At 53.6% G+C, this 12,030-nt stretch overlaps 1 protein-coding gene across 5 annotated transcripts in view; it reads left to right on the forward strand.

Annotated features, from left to right (window-relative positions):
• Positions 1-12,030, forward strand: part of SEPTIN9 (septin 9) — a 215,970-nt gene that overhangs the window by 117,649 nt on the left and 86,291 nt on the right. The window contains exon 1 of one of the 5 annotated variants that reach the window (XM_033182335.1): positions 1,265-1,331. The exons of the other annotated variants lie outside the window; for them this stretch is intronic. The gene's annotated coding sequence lies outside the window, so the exon portion shown is untranslated. Of the gene's footprint in view, positions 1-1,264; positions 1,332-12,030 lie in introns of those variants that run through there. 5 annotated transcript variants of the gene reach the window in all.

Raw genomic sequence — 12,030 nt, forward strand, 5'->3', positions numbered from 1 at the left:
CAATTGTAGCCACTTTGCAGTGTACGTTTCGTGGCATTCAGTACATTCACGGTGTTTTGCAGCTGCCACCGCTGTCCATCTCTGGGACCCTTTTCATCCTCCCAGAATGAGCTCCGTCCCCGTTAGACAAGCTCACCCTGCCCCTCCCCCAGCTGCTGGCAGCCACCATTCTATTTTGTGTCTTTATTATGAACTTATTTGACCACTCTAGGAACCTTGTGTGAGTGGAAAAATACAATAATGGCCCATTTTGTGTCTGGCTCCTTTCACTCAGCATGACGTTCTGAAGGTTCATCCGTCATGCTGTAGCATGGGGCAGAATTTCCTTCCTTTTAAAGGCTGAATAATATTCTGTTGTGTGATGCACCTGTGTTGTGTAGCTGCTCCTCCATCGGTGGATCCTTGTGTTGCTTCCACATCTCTCTAAGTCCCTACTTTCCATTTTCTTTGACTTTTTTGAGACAGGGTCTTGCTCTGTCCTCCAGGCTGGAGTGCAGTGGTGTGATCACTGCTCACTGCAACCTCTGCCTCCTGGGCTCAAGATCCCCCAGCCTCAGCCTCCCAAGTACCTAGGACCACAGGTTGCATGCCACCATGCCTGGCTAAATTTTAAAATTTTTGGTAGAGACAGGTTCTCACTAAGTTGCCCAGGCTGGTCTCAGACTCCTAGGTTCAAATGAGCCTCCTGCCTCGGCCTCCCAAAGTGCTGGGATTATAGGCATGAGCCATCCAACCCCTTTTTGGTTTTTCTTTTTGAATGAGAGTTCTCCAGTGGTCAGTGGGCTTGGGGGCTGGGAGGACGTGGGGCCTGGAGAGGGTGTGGGTCGGGGGGAGACCAGTGCTCTTAATGCTTTCACGGGCATGTGGAGCGCACATTCGTCTCAGCAGGTCTGAGGCCTGGGACTCTGCATTTCCTACAGAGGGGGCATCGGAACACACTGAGTAGCCAGAGGCTAGTGGGCCTTGGAACGTCCTTTCCAGCCTTCAGTGTGCAAGTCCGTGTTCCCTCTCCCATCTCTTTAAGCTTGACTCTGCAGAGCCACCCCGCCCCAGCCACCTAGACTCAGTGACAGCGGCTGCCAGTGGCATGGTGTCAGGCCAAAGGGATGGGCAGTTTGCAGAGTGGCAGGAGGCTGTTTCCTCCCCAGCCTTCTGTTGGTGCAGGACCTTTGTTTGACGTGCCGGATACACCCACCTCCTGGGTTGATGTGTTCACACTCAGCTGAGTCAAACAGGATGTGGCTGGGGAGGCAGTTGTCACTGGGCCATCTAGATCTTGGTGACGGCTGGTGCTGGATGCACAGAGACATGGTCCTGGCTCTGGGGGACAGGTGGGGGGATGTCCCTGGGGATGTACAAGAACATCCTCCTCCAGGGGCAGACACAGCTCAGCCCCTAAATTGTGCCAGAGAGTGCACTGGGAGCCAGACCCAGGGACACATCCTGCAGGCTCTGCTTTCGGGAGCTCACCGAGCCGTGAGCAGGATGGCTGGGACACAAGGAGTGCCCAGGGAGCTTCCCCAGCAGTGAAGTGCAATTTCATCAGGCCAGGAAGGAGAGAGAAAGGCAGGCCACGTGGAGGCGGCAGCGTTCAGAGCGGCAGGCGCCTGGTGCTCTGGGGGGACAGTGGCTTTCTCCATGGAAGAGGATGTACATGTTGGAGTCGGGGCATGGGAGAAAACCATCAGCATCCCAGACCCGGCCACCCCCGGATGGGGACCTGTGCAGGTGGGAGTCCAGCCCGCATGGAGAGGTCCGTGGGCTGGGCTGACGGTCCTGAGGGCCTGAGCAAGTCCGGGTGGAGGAAAGGCAGGGAGAGATGAGGGCAAGGCCTTCCCGATGGAGGGGTGCTCTTGAAATCCAATGAGAGTGGCTTCTCGGGGGACCCAGGCCTGAGCCCCACTAGCTCTTCCTCTGAGGCACCACCTGCTTGCTTCTCCTGTTCTCCCTCTCTGTGTCACAACCGTTCTGGACACACATCCAGTTCTCTCCAACTCGGCTTCCTGCCCATCTTTCCTGCAGGTCCAGCAGCCCCATCCCCTTCTGCCCCTCCACGTGGGCTGGGCTGGGAGCTCCCTGAGCCCCCACATGCACAGCTCTGACCAATCTCCATGGCCCCTCTGCACCCCGAGTACCAGGGATCCAGCTGGCACCATGGGGAAAGGGATATGGGGAAAGGGATCAGGGAGGGAGTTCCATGCCCTCTCAGCAGATGCCCACCCCCTTGGCTTCTGCCTGCAAGAGGGTGTCTGTGCTGTGATTTGTCTCCACCCCAGAGCTGCAGGCACAGGGCAGGGTCTCCTGGGGCCCGGCTGAATTGCTCTCAGACTGACTTCCCCAAAGCACAGCACTGCTGAGATCTCTTCCCATCCTGAGCCTTCCCTGCTCACTCACCGTAGGCCCGGCCACGGTTGATTGACTTTCCTGCTCAGCTCACACCTCTCTGCTTCCCAGCTTCTCCTGCGTTGCTCTTCCCTTGGTCTCCCACACCTTTCCTCACAACCCCTTTGCCCTGACCTCCTGAACCCTGACCTCTGCTTCTCTTTTTTTTATTTTTATTTTGAGACGGAGTCTTATTCTATCGCCCGGGCTGGAGTGCAGTGGTGTGATCTCGGCTTACTGCAAGCTCCGCCTCCCAGGTTCAAGCGATTTTTCTGCCTCAGCCTCCTGAGTAGCTGGGACTATTGGCGCGGGCTACCACTCCCGGCTAACTTTTGTATTTTTAGTAGAGACAGGGTTCACCATATTGGCCAGGCTGGTCTCAAACTCCTGACCTTGTGACCCACCTGCCTCGGCTTCCCAGGACTCCCAAAGTGCTGGGATTACAGGTGTGAGCCACCGTGCCCAGTCTGTCTTGGTTTTTTACGAAGAACCCCGTAAGAGGCCGGGTGCAGTGGTTCATGCCTGTAAATCCAGCACCTTGGGAGGCCGAGGCAGGCAGATTGCTTGAGCCCAGGAGTTTGGGACCAGCCTGGGCAACATAGAGAAACCCCGTCTTTACAAAAAAATACAAAAAATTAGCCAGGCGCAGTAGCATGTGCTTGTAGTCCCAGCTACCCAGGAGGCTGAGGCTGTGGTGAGCTGAGATTGTGCCACTGCACTCCAGCTTAGGACACAGTGTGCGACCCTGTCTCAAAAAAAAAAAAGAAAGAAATCCCGTGAGATACCAAGTAAGTGACTTGGACATAATAGGTACGCCGTGAAATTATGCTGAAGGAGTGAGCCACTGGTGGTGAGACGGGGGATGGCTTTTTTTGTGGTTCTTGCAGAGATGTAGTGACCCCCTTGGGACGTCCCTAGGGACCAAGCAGAAACTTTCCTGGTCAACTTTACCCCCAGGGCACCTGGTGTCTCCTCTGGAGGTCGTGCTGGAGGGCTCAGTGGGTGGGTGTCAGCTTCAGTGTGGGGGTTCTGGAAGGGGTCAGCATTTCAGGAAGGAGTGTAGGCACCTAGATGGTTGAAGGGGAGGGAGAGGAAGACAGGACCTGCAGAGGGCAGAGGCCTCCCTGCCTGCTCCTCCGCCCCACGGCCTGGTGAGGTCTGAGCTTTATGCTGGTGCGGTGGCTTCTCGGTTTCTGAGGCTCTGGCCCTGCCCCTGAACTTGGCACCCTCCTTGCTGTCCTCCCACAGAAGGACCCTCGTCCTTCGGGGTCATCCCTGGTCCTCTCAGGCTCTGGGTGGGGACGGCCTTGCCTCCTCTCCCGGATCCCTGCTCTTTCCCTGCCCCCCACATGGGTGCCTCTGGGTGGGGCGGGGCTGGGCTGCAGCACCCAGGACTGAGACTGCAAGGGCTGGCCGCTGGCTCAGAGCCCCCCCACCGAAGTTACCCCCCTCTGGCTCCTCAGCCACACCAGCCAAGTTTCTCCAGAGCTACCTTATAAGGCAGCTCAGTGCTCGTCCGTGGGCCTGGTTCTCTGCCTTCTTGGGATACTCACTGGGGGCAAGAGGGAGGCCAGGCCTGGTGCCCAGCTCAGTTCTGGGCATGTCCCGACTCTGCCCCATGAGCCAGCTGGTACTGAACCATCACTTCGCCCCTCCCAGCCTCAATTTCTTGATTTGTCAGAGGCATCTGCAGAGGTGGCTGGGGGCTGAGCTCATGTATCCACCCACCCCAAGAACCAAGAAGGAAGTCCACGGTGGTGCTGGGGCCACTGTGACCATGGGTATAAAATTGGGGCGGGGTAGACATGGCAGCATGACTCAGTAGTTTTCCTGTGACCCAGAGGGTCTGGAAATCTTTGTCGTGTGGGTGGAGCGTTGAGGGAGCTGGGAGTCAGGCCCCCCAAGCCCATGATGGTGGGCGTGGCTCTTCGCATACTTGGTCCGCACCAGGCCTTGTGTTCCAGGGACAGAACAGGGAGCAATCTCAGCTCAGACAGCAGGGCTGCCAGTACAGCATTGAGTATAGGGTTAATCGAAGTACAGGGCTCCCTGGAACCACCCAACACAGAGCATTGAAGAGGTGGCTTTGGGGAAAGTGGGGTCAGAGCTGAGCTGGAGTCGGGGGTGGGGAGGGTGGGCATCAGCCTGCAAGGGAGGAACACCTGCTAGGCCCCAGAAGTTCCTGGTGGGGATCAGGGACTGTGAAGTCGGGGAGAAGGTGACTGCCGTGATTTAGGGAGGAAGGGCCCCATAGACAGCCCAGCTCCTGGTCCCATGTTTACAGGACACCCCACATAGGCTCTGAGCCTATCCCTGGACTGTGGACTCCCTGAGGCAGGGTCTGCAGGTTTGTCCAGTACCAGGTGTAAGGCAGGGGGCCTTGGTAAGCATCGAAGGACTCACTGGTGTCTGATGAAGCAGTGAGTTTGGATTGTGTCATGCCTGGGGTCCTGAGCCTGCAGCATTTTTCTGTGTGGGGCTGTGTGCTTCTGCTTCTGGAGGGGCGAAAGCCGGGTGTCCAGAAGGCACCCATGTTCCTGCCAGGCTGCCTTACTCAGAAGGTCCCGTTGCTCCCACCTCCTCCCATTTTCCTGAGCTGCTTCCAGAGGGCACCCAGGTCCCCTTTTACTTTGGGATTGGGTCTCTTTCTCTCTCTTTCCCTTCTAAGAACAAGTACCGTCCTTCTCCGAGCTGTCCCTGGAGCCTCTCAGACCTAGATCTAGAGCAGGAAGTCCCCCGTGTGCTGGGGGAACGGGAGGATCAATGCGGGAGGAGTGGCCAGGCCAGGTGTGTCTCCTTCATGGTGGGATGGGGTGGGGCCAGAGAACAGGGCCTGGCTGCAGGGCCCAGGAAGAGAACCCTTCCCCTCGTGGCCTGCTCAGCTGCCTGCCAAGTACCCTGCAGTGGTGAGAGGAAAGGAGGGCTGGCCTGGGAATGCAGCGGGTGCTGAGCAGCTGTGGAATACCTTAAATAGAGCGGGCAGCTGCGGGGAAGGGTGGGGCCAGGAGGCAGGCACTGGGGGTGGTGTCTCCACTCCGCCCCCTGCAGCTCTGTGGCCCTGACCACCCAGCCTGGCCCCAGGATGGAGCCCCAGCCCCCAGACACATGGCACTGGGTGAGGCCTCCTCTCAGCACTTGTCCCAGGAAGCCAGAGCAGCTGCCAGAAGAGAGAGGAGCTGTGTCTGCACCCGCAGCCTCCCAGGCCTGGGACAGCTGCCGGGATTGAGGGTCTGCACAATGGCGAGCCTGTCCGGAGGGGCGTGCCCTGGCCAGACAGCCATGCTCTGTGCGGTGTGGACAGAGGGCACATTCAACCCTGCAGGAGTGCACTCAGACTCCCCGCCCGGGGCCCCGACGTGTGGGCAGCCCCTAACCAGACCCTGGATTCCAGCAGACAGCCTGGGAGGGTGCCGTGTGGTCCACCCTGACACACTGTGTCACCTGGGACCTCATGTCCGAGAGCTGCCTGGAGGCGCTTCCTCGGTTGGACTCCACTTCCTCTCTGGGGTTTTCTGTGGGTGCGATAAGTGACTCTCTCTCCTGCAGTCCAAGGGGGCTCCTGGGGTCTGGGCTGTAACTGACAGGCTCGAGTAGCCCATGGCCAGGGCTGAGCTTCCTTCCCGTTGTCTCCAAACACTGAGCCCAGGAAGGGGTTAAAGTGGAGATGCTCTGAGGCATGGAGCTCCCCCAACCCCGTCCCCCCATCCCACTACTGGGTGTCCTCTGTGGAGCCCCGGGACTCGTAAGGAACCCAGAGTGGAGATTCCTGGTCTCATCCAGTGCAGGTGAGGGGGAAAGTGATTTGTCCACAGTCACAGGTCAAGCTCGATTCCACTCCACCGCCCCAGTCTGAAACCTGGAACTGGAAATGGCCCTGGAGATCACTGATTCCATCTCCCGCCTTCCAAAATGGCCCGCAGGGGTTACGACGTAGATGCCTGTCATGCCTGGCCCACTCGTGTGTGGGGAAATGGCAGAGGAGCGCTGGCTCTGCCCTCACACTGCCTGGGCGGCCGCCCCTGCCCTGGCCAGTGGCTTTCCTCTCTAGTCCGTCTTCTCAGTGTGGAAGTGGGCACAATTCTTCCTGTGCAGCGTGGTGAGAGTCAACAGTGATAACTCGTAAGCAGGGCTGGAGCGCCTGGGGGATTCGTGTTAAACAAGCATATAAACAAAAGCCGAACCCAACCCTGATTTAATCAGCAGGCAGGCCTTGTCTGAAGCCCCCAGGCAGCACCTCATACCATCCGTAGATTCCAGGCCGGTGGCGTCGCCCCGTATCTCTCCCGACCGCCCGCAAGCTGGTGTTTAGAAGCCCTGCTCTGTGTTCTGGCTCCCATTCTCCCTGTGACCTTTCCCTTTCTTCATCCTAAAAAGCAATGCGCAACCGGGTGTGGGGACAGGCGCCTGTAGTCCCAGCTGCTTGGGAGGGAGGCTGAGGCAGGAGAATCGCTTAAACCCAGGAGGTGGAGGTTTTAGTGAGCCGAGATTGCGCTAGTGCCGTCCAGCCTGGGTGACGGAACAAGACTCCATCTGGAAACAAAAAAACAAAACAAAACAATGCCCAGTCATTCTTAGATAAAAAATGAAGATCACATGAAATTTCGAAAGGAAGTTTTTCTCTCCCATTCCCCAACTCTTTCCCAAGGGGTGGCCATGTTGACAGCTGGGTGTGGCATTCTTCTGAATTTTATTTGAGCAGAGTCATTCAGGGCTTGTGTAAAAAAAGTCAATGTGTAAATTTAGACTTTTCAAGAACACAAAGGAAATCAGACTTCTGCAACCAGCTTTTATTTTTTCCATTTGACAACACTGTTGCCACTTGTAGATGTAGCATGTTACTTTTTTTTTTTTTTTTTGACCGGACTGTTGACCAGGCTGGAGTGCAGTGGTGCCATATGGGCTCCCTGGGCTCAGTGTAACCTCTGCCTTCCAGTTTTAAGTGATTCTCCTGCCTCAGCCTCCCAAGTAGCTGGAATTACAGGTGCCCGCCACCCTGCCTGGCTAATTTTTGTATTTTTAGTAGAAACGGGGTTTCACTATGTTGGCCAGGCTGGTCTTGAACTCCTTACCTCGAGATCTGCCTGCCTTGGCCTCCCAAAGTAGCACGTTCCTTTTCATGCTTGTGTCATCAGATGTCCCATGGCCCTGCCAGGCTTGTCCAGCTGCCCACTGTGATTGAGAGGCTGCAACAGATGTTCTGACACTTGTACATGTGCACACAATGACTGTAGGATGAGCCCTTAAGAGTGAATTTCTGTGTCAAGGATGTGTTTTGATCTGCCAGGCACAGTGGCTCACGCTTGTAATCCCAGCACTTTGGGAGGCCTAGATGGGCTGATCACAAAAATTAGCTGGGCATGGTGGCTTGTGCCTGTAATCTCAGCTACTCAGGAGGCTAAGGCAGGAGATTTACTTGAACCCAGGAGGTGGAGGTTGCAGTGAGCCAAGATCGCGCCATTGCACTCCAGCCTGGGTGACAGAGCCAGACTCCGTATCAAAAAAAAAAAAAAAAAAAAATCAATCCTTGTTCCTGAATTGGCCTCTAAAGTGGTTACTAGAATTTTTTAGGACTCCCTCCCCTCGCCGGCCTGCTCAACTGTCTGCTGGGCCCTGTGCTGTGATGGTCCAGCAGGGAGGTCCTGTGCCCCTCACCCCTGTCTGAGGGCCAGACGCTTTCCAATTGGTGTTTTATTTTGTGCATCTCGGTCAAGCGAGAGGGATTATCTCTTCGTATGTTACAGACCAGGGCCTTGTGTTCTCTTTTCATTTGGATGGTTCATCCTTTCCTTGTTGAAATGTTTTAAAAAGAGTACTTTGTAAGCCAGGCGTGGTGGCTCACACCTATAATCCCAGCACTTTGGGAGGCTGAAGTGCGCGGATTGCTTGAGCTTAGGAGTTCGAGACCAGCCTGGGCAACATGGCAAAATCGCATCTCTGCAAAAATTAGCTGGGTGAGGTGGTGCTCCTGTAGTCCCAGCTACTTGGGAGGCTGATGTGGGAGGATCATTTGAGTCTGGGAGTTTGAGGCTGCTGGGAGCTGTGATTGTACCACTGCATTCCAGCCTGGGTGACAGAGTGAGATCCTGTCTAAAGAAAAAAAAAAAGTTATTTGTACATGTTTATCACAGCAGGTATGAGTGTCTTGTCCCCGGCTGCCTACTTTTGATTTTATTTCTGGGATGTTCTTCCACACAGAACATTTTAATCCTGTTATCCTGATGTTGTCAAGTCTCTGCTTTCCCTTTTAGCTTTTGGAATTCATGTCCTGTTTAGAGGTCTCCTGTGTTCTGAAATTATAGGAAAGAATTTCACCCACGTTTTCTTCTAGTACTTCTGTGGTTTCATTTTTACATGTTGAAATCATGAATCCATTGGAATGTATTTTGGTTTCAGCAGCGAGGTAGGGGTAGATGGTATTGCCTGGATACACAGCAGCGAGCTTGGTCTGGAGCGGGTGGGGTGTGTGTGTGTGTGTGTGTGTGTGTGTGTGTGTGTACTATTTTTATCAGTTTTGGTGTCTGTATTGTGCTGGCTTAGCAAAAACAATTTGGATGCATTTATTTTCCCCTCTGTGTTCTGGAACATTTTAAGCGGCAACATAATAATCTCTTTGTTAAAACTTTTCAAGAATTCACTCGTGAAACCATCTGGGCCTGATACTTTAGAGTCTAGCACTTTAAAAATTTAAATTTTTTCCATGGGTCTTTGAGTTTTGGAGTTTTTCTTCTTAAAATTCATTACTTATTTTTTTCCTAGAAAAGCGTCTTTTAGCTTATTTAAAATCCCTCGGCTTATTCCGTGGGGGTTACTTTAGCTCACTTAGTGAGGACAGCGTGCAGCGGGGTGATTGACATGATTGGTTAGCAGAGCATAATCGATCGGTCAGTGTGCAAACATCACTGGCTGTGGCTGGTGTCCTGGGATGCTCCATGTTGAGGCACATGTGTGCAGTGCAGGGTGATATGTATTCTGAGAGGGGATGAAGCCACAGGACTGCTGCACCCTTAAGAGAGAGCCCCCCTCCCCACGGCTGCAGTCTTGAGTAGGTAGTGACAGGGGACTGGGTCTGGGGGTGGCTCAGTGGTCCCAGCAGGCCAAGGGCTTCAGGAATTATGAGAAGTTTGGAGCTGCCCAGAGAGTGGCTTTCAAAATCAGTCTGGACTGCAGCCTCCAGAAAGACATGCGCTTGACACCACGACCCAGGACACACCTGTATGGGGTGGGGGTGGGAGGTGACGGTATATAAATGAAACCAAATTTCCATGATGGAATTCTTACCTTTACCATGCCTGTGCTACCCTTTGGTATATTCTACTTTTTTTTTCCCTCTCTCTCTGTTTGTTTGTTTGTTTTGGAAAGAGGGAAGGCTTATTTCATTTTTTTTAAAACAGCTTTATGGAGATTTAAGTAAGCTACTATACAATCCACCCATTTAAAGTGCATAATTCCATGGTTTTCAGTCTATTCAGAGAGTAGTGCAACCATCATCACCACAACCAATTTTAGAAAATTGAAATTTGAGAAATTTAGAAAATTTTTTTCTTAAGAAGAAACCCCGTAGCCTTTAGCTATCAATCCTGCCCTCCTCCTCCGTATCTCCTTTCTATCTGTGTGGATTCCATACTTTTCTTTTCTTTTTTTTCTTTCGTTCTTTGTTTTTTTTTCTTTTTTTTAGGTAGGGTCTGATTCTGTCACTCAGACTGGAGTGAATGGCTCAGTCTCTGCTCACTGCAACGTCCACCTCCCTGGCTAAAGCCATCTTGCCACCACAGCCTCCCAAGTAGCTGAGACTACAGGCCTGTGCCACCATGCCTGGCTCATTTTTGTATTTTTTGTAGAGATGGGGTTTCACCATGTTGCCCAGTCTGGTCTCGAACTCCTGGGCTCAAGTGATCCTCCTGTCTTGGCCTCTCGAAGTTCTGGAATTACAGGCGTGAGCTACTGCGCCTGGCCGATTCTAGACATTTCTTGTACGGAGAATTGCATGTTTGGCCTTTGTGTCTGGCTTCTCCGCTTGGTGTCACGTTTCCAAGATCCATCCACATTGTAGCAGGTGGAATATTGAGTAATGTTCCACCATGGAATGGACCATTCCATTGTGGACAGACACGTTGCCTTCATCAGCTGAGGGACATTGGATGTTGTCGCCGTTGGCCTTTCGTGAGTGTATTCTTCTCAAATTTAAAAAAAAAAAAAAAAAAAAAAAGGCCGGGCGCGGTGGCTCAAGGCTGTAATCCCAGCACTTGGGAGGCCGAGATGGGTGGATCATGAGGTCAGGAGATCGAGACCATCCTGGCTAACACGGTGAAACCCCATCTCTATTAAAAAATACAAAAAATTAGCCGGGCGAGATGGCGGGCGCCTGTAGTCCCAGCTACTTGGGAGGCTGAGGCAGGAGAATGGTGTGAACCCGGGAGGCAGAGCTTGCAGTGAGCCGAGATCGCGCCACTGCACTCCAGCCTGGGCGACAGAGCGAGACTCCGTCTCAAAAAAAAAAAAAAGAAACGCTGGTCACCACCCACTAGATAGTTTTTTTGGCCCACAGGGTGGGACAAGCCGGCCTGGGTGAGGACGGGGATATGGCCAGGTAGAGGCACCTGGGTTGCTTCTGGGCACAGCAAGCAGAGGTACAGAGGCAGAGCCTGAGCACGTTCCCTGGGCAGATCTCCATCCTGGGAATGTTTGTTTATTCAAGAAATCTTGGCCAGGCGCGGTGCCTCAGACCTGGAATCCCAGCACTTTGCGAGGTCAAGGCAGGCAGACCACCTGAGGTCAGGAGTTCGAGACCAGCCTGACCAATATGGCAAAACCCCATCTCTACTAAAAATACAAAATACAAAGATTAGCTGGTCGTGGTGGCGTGCACCTGTAGTCCCAGCTACTTGGGAGGCTGAGGCAGGAGAATCTGCTTGATTCCAGGAGGCAGAGCTTGAACCCAGGAGGTGGAGGTTGCAGTGAGCCAAAATTGCACCACTGCACTCCAGCCTGGGTGACAGAGTGAGACTGTGTCTCAAAAACAAAACAAAACAAAAAAATCTCCAGTGCTGCCCTGTGCCCGGCACTGAGGTGGGGGAATGCAGCACTGGTATGTGCTTCCAGCCCACGGGCTCCTGTCTGGAGCTGACGTGCGACCAAGGCACATGAGGGAAGCACGGTGAGGTGGACGGCGCACAGGCATAAGGAGCAAAATAAGGCAGACGCAGTGGCTCAGTGGCTCCTGGTGGCTGCGAGGAGCGTGGGCAGGACAGACCCAGGAGAGCACCTAGAGAGCAGGGCTGACTGGGGCAAGGTGTGTCAGGCACTTGTCAGGAGCACAATGTAAGGGGACACGAAAGAGCTCAGGAATCAACACAGATAGTATTTAATGCAGTGTTTTTAAATATTGAAATGATACAGAGTAACCTCCATGATGAACAAATGTTGGAATTTTAAATAAAGACAGGCCCAGCCCTGCACGTGCACAGCCATGTCAGAGTTTGTTCAGCCTGGAATTTGATTTGTTTAAAATGTTGCTTTAAAATATTGTTTGATTCCTGGATTTTTTGGCACTCCCTTAACTTTTGCACCTGGACAAAGGCCTCACCCTCATCCCAGCTAGAGAGGGTCAAGGGCTGGTGAATTTGGCTTTGGATCTGCAGAGCTCATGGT

Source organism: Trachypithecus francoisi, unplaced genomic scaffold (assembly GCF_009764315.1).
Source record: "Trachypithecus francoisi isolate TF-2019V2 unplaced genomic scaffold, Tfra_2.0 Lachesis_group20, whole genome shotgun sequence".
In the NCBI taxonomy this organism is placed as follows: domain Eukaryota; kingdom Metazoa; phylum Chordata; class Mammalia; order Primates; family Cercopithecidae; genus Trachypithecus; species Trachypithecus francoisi.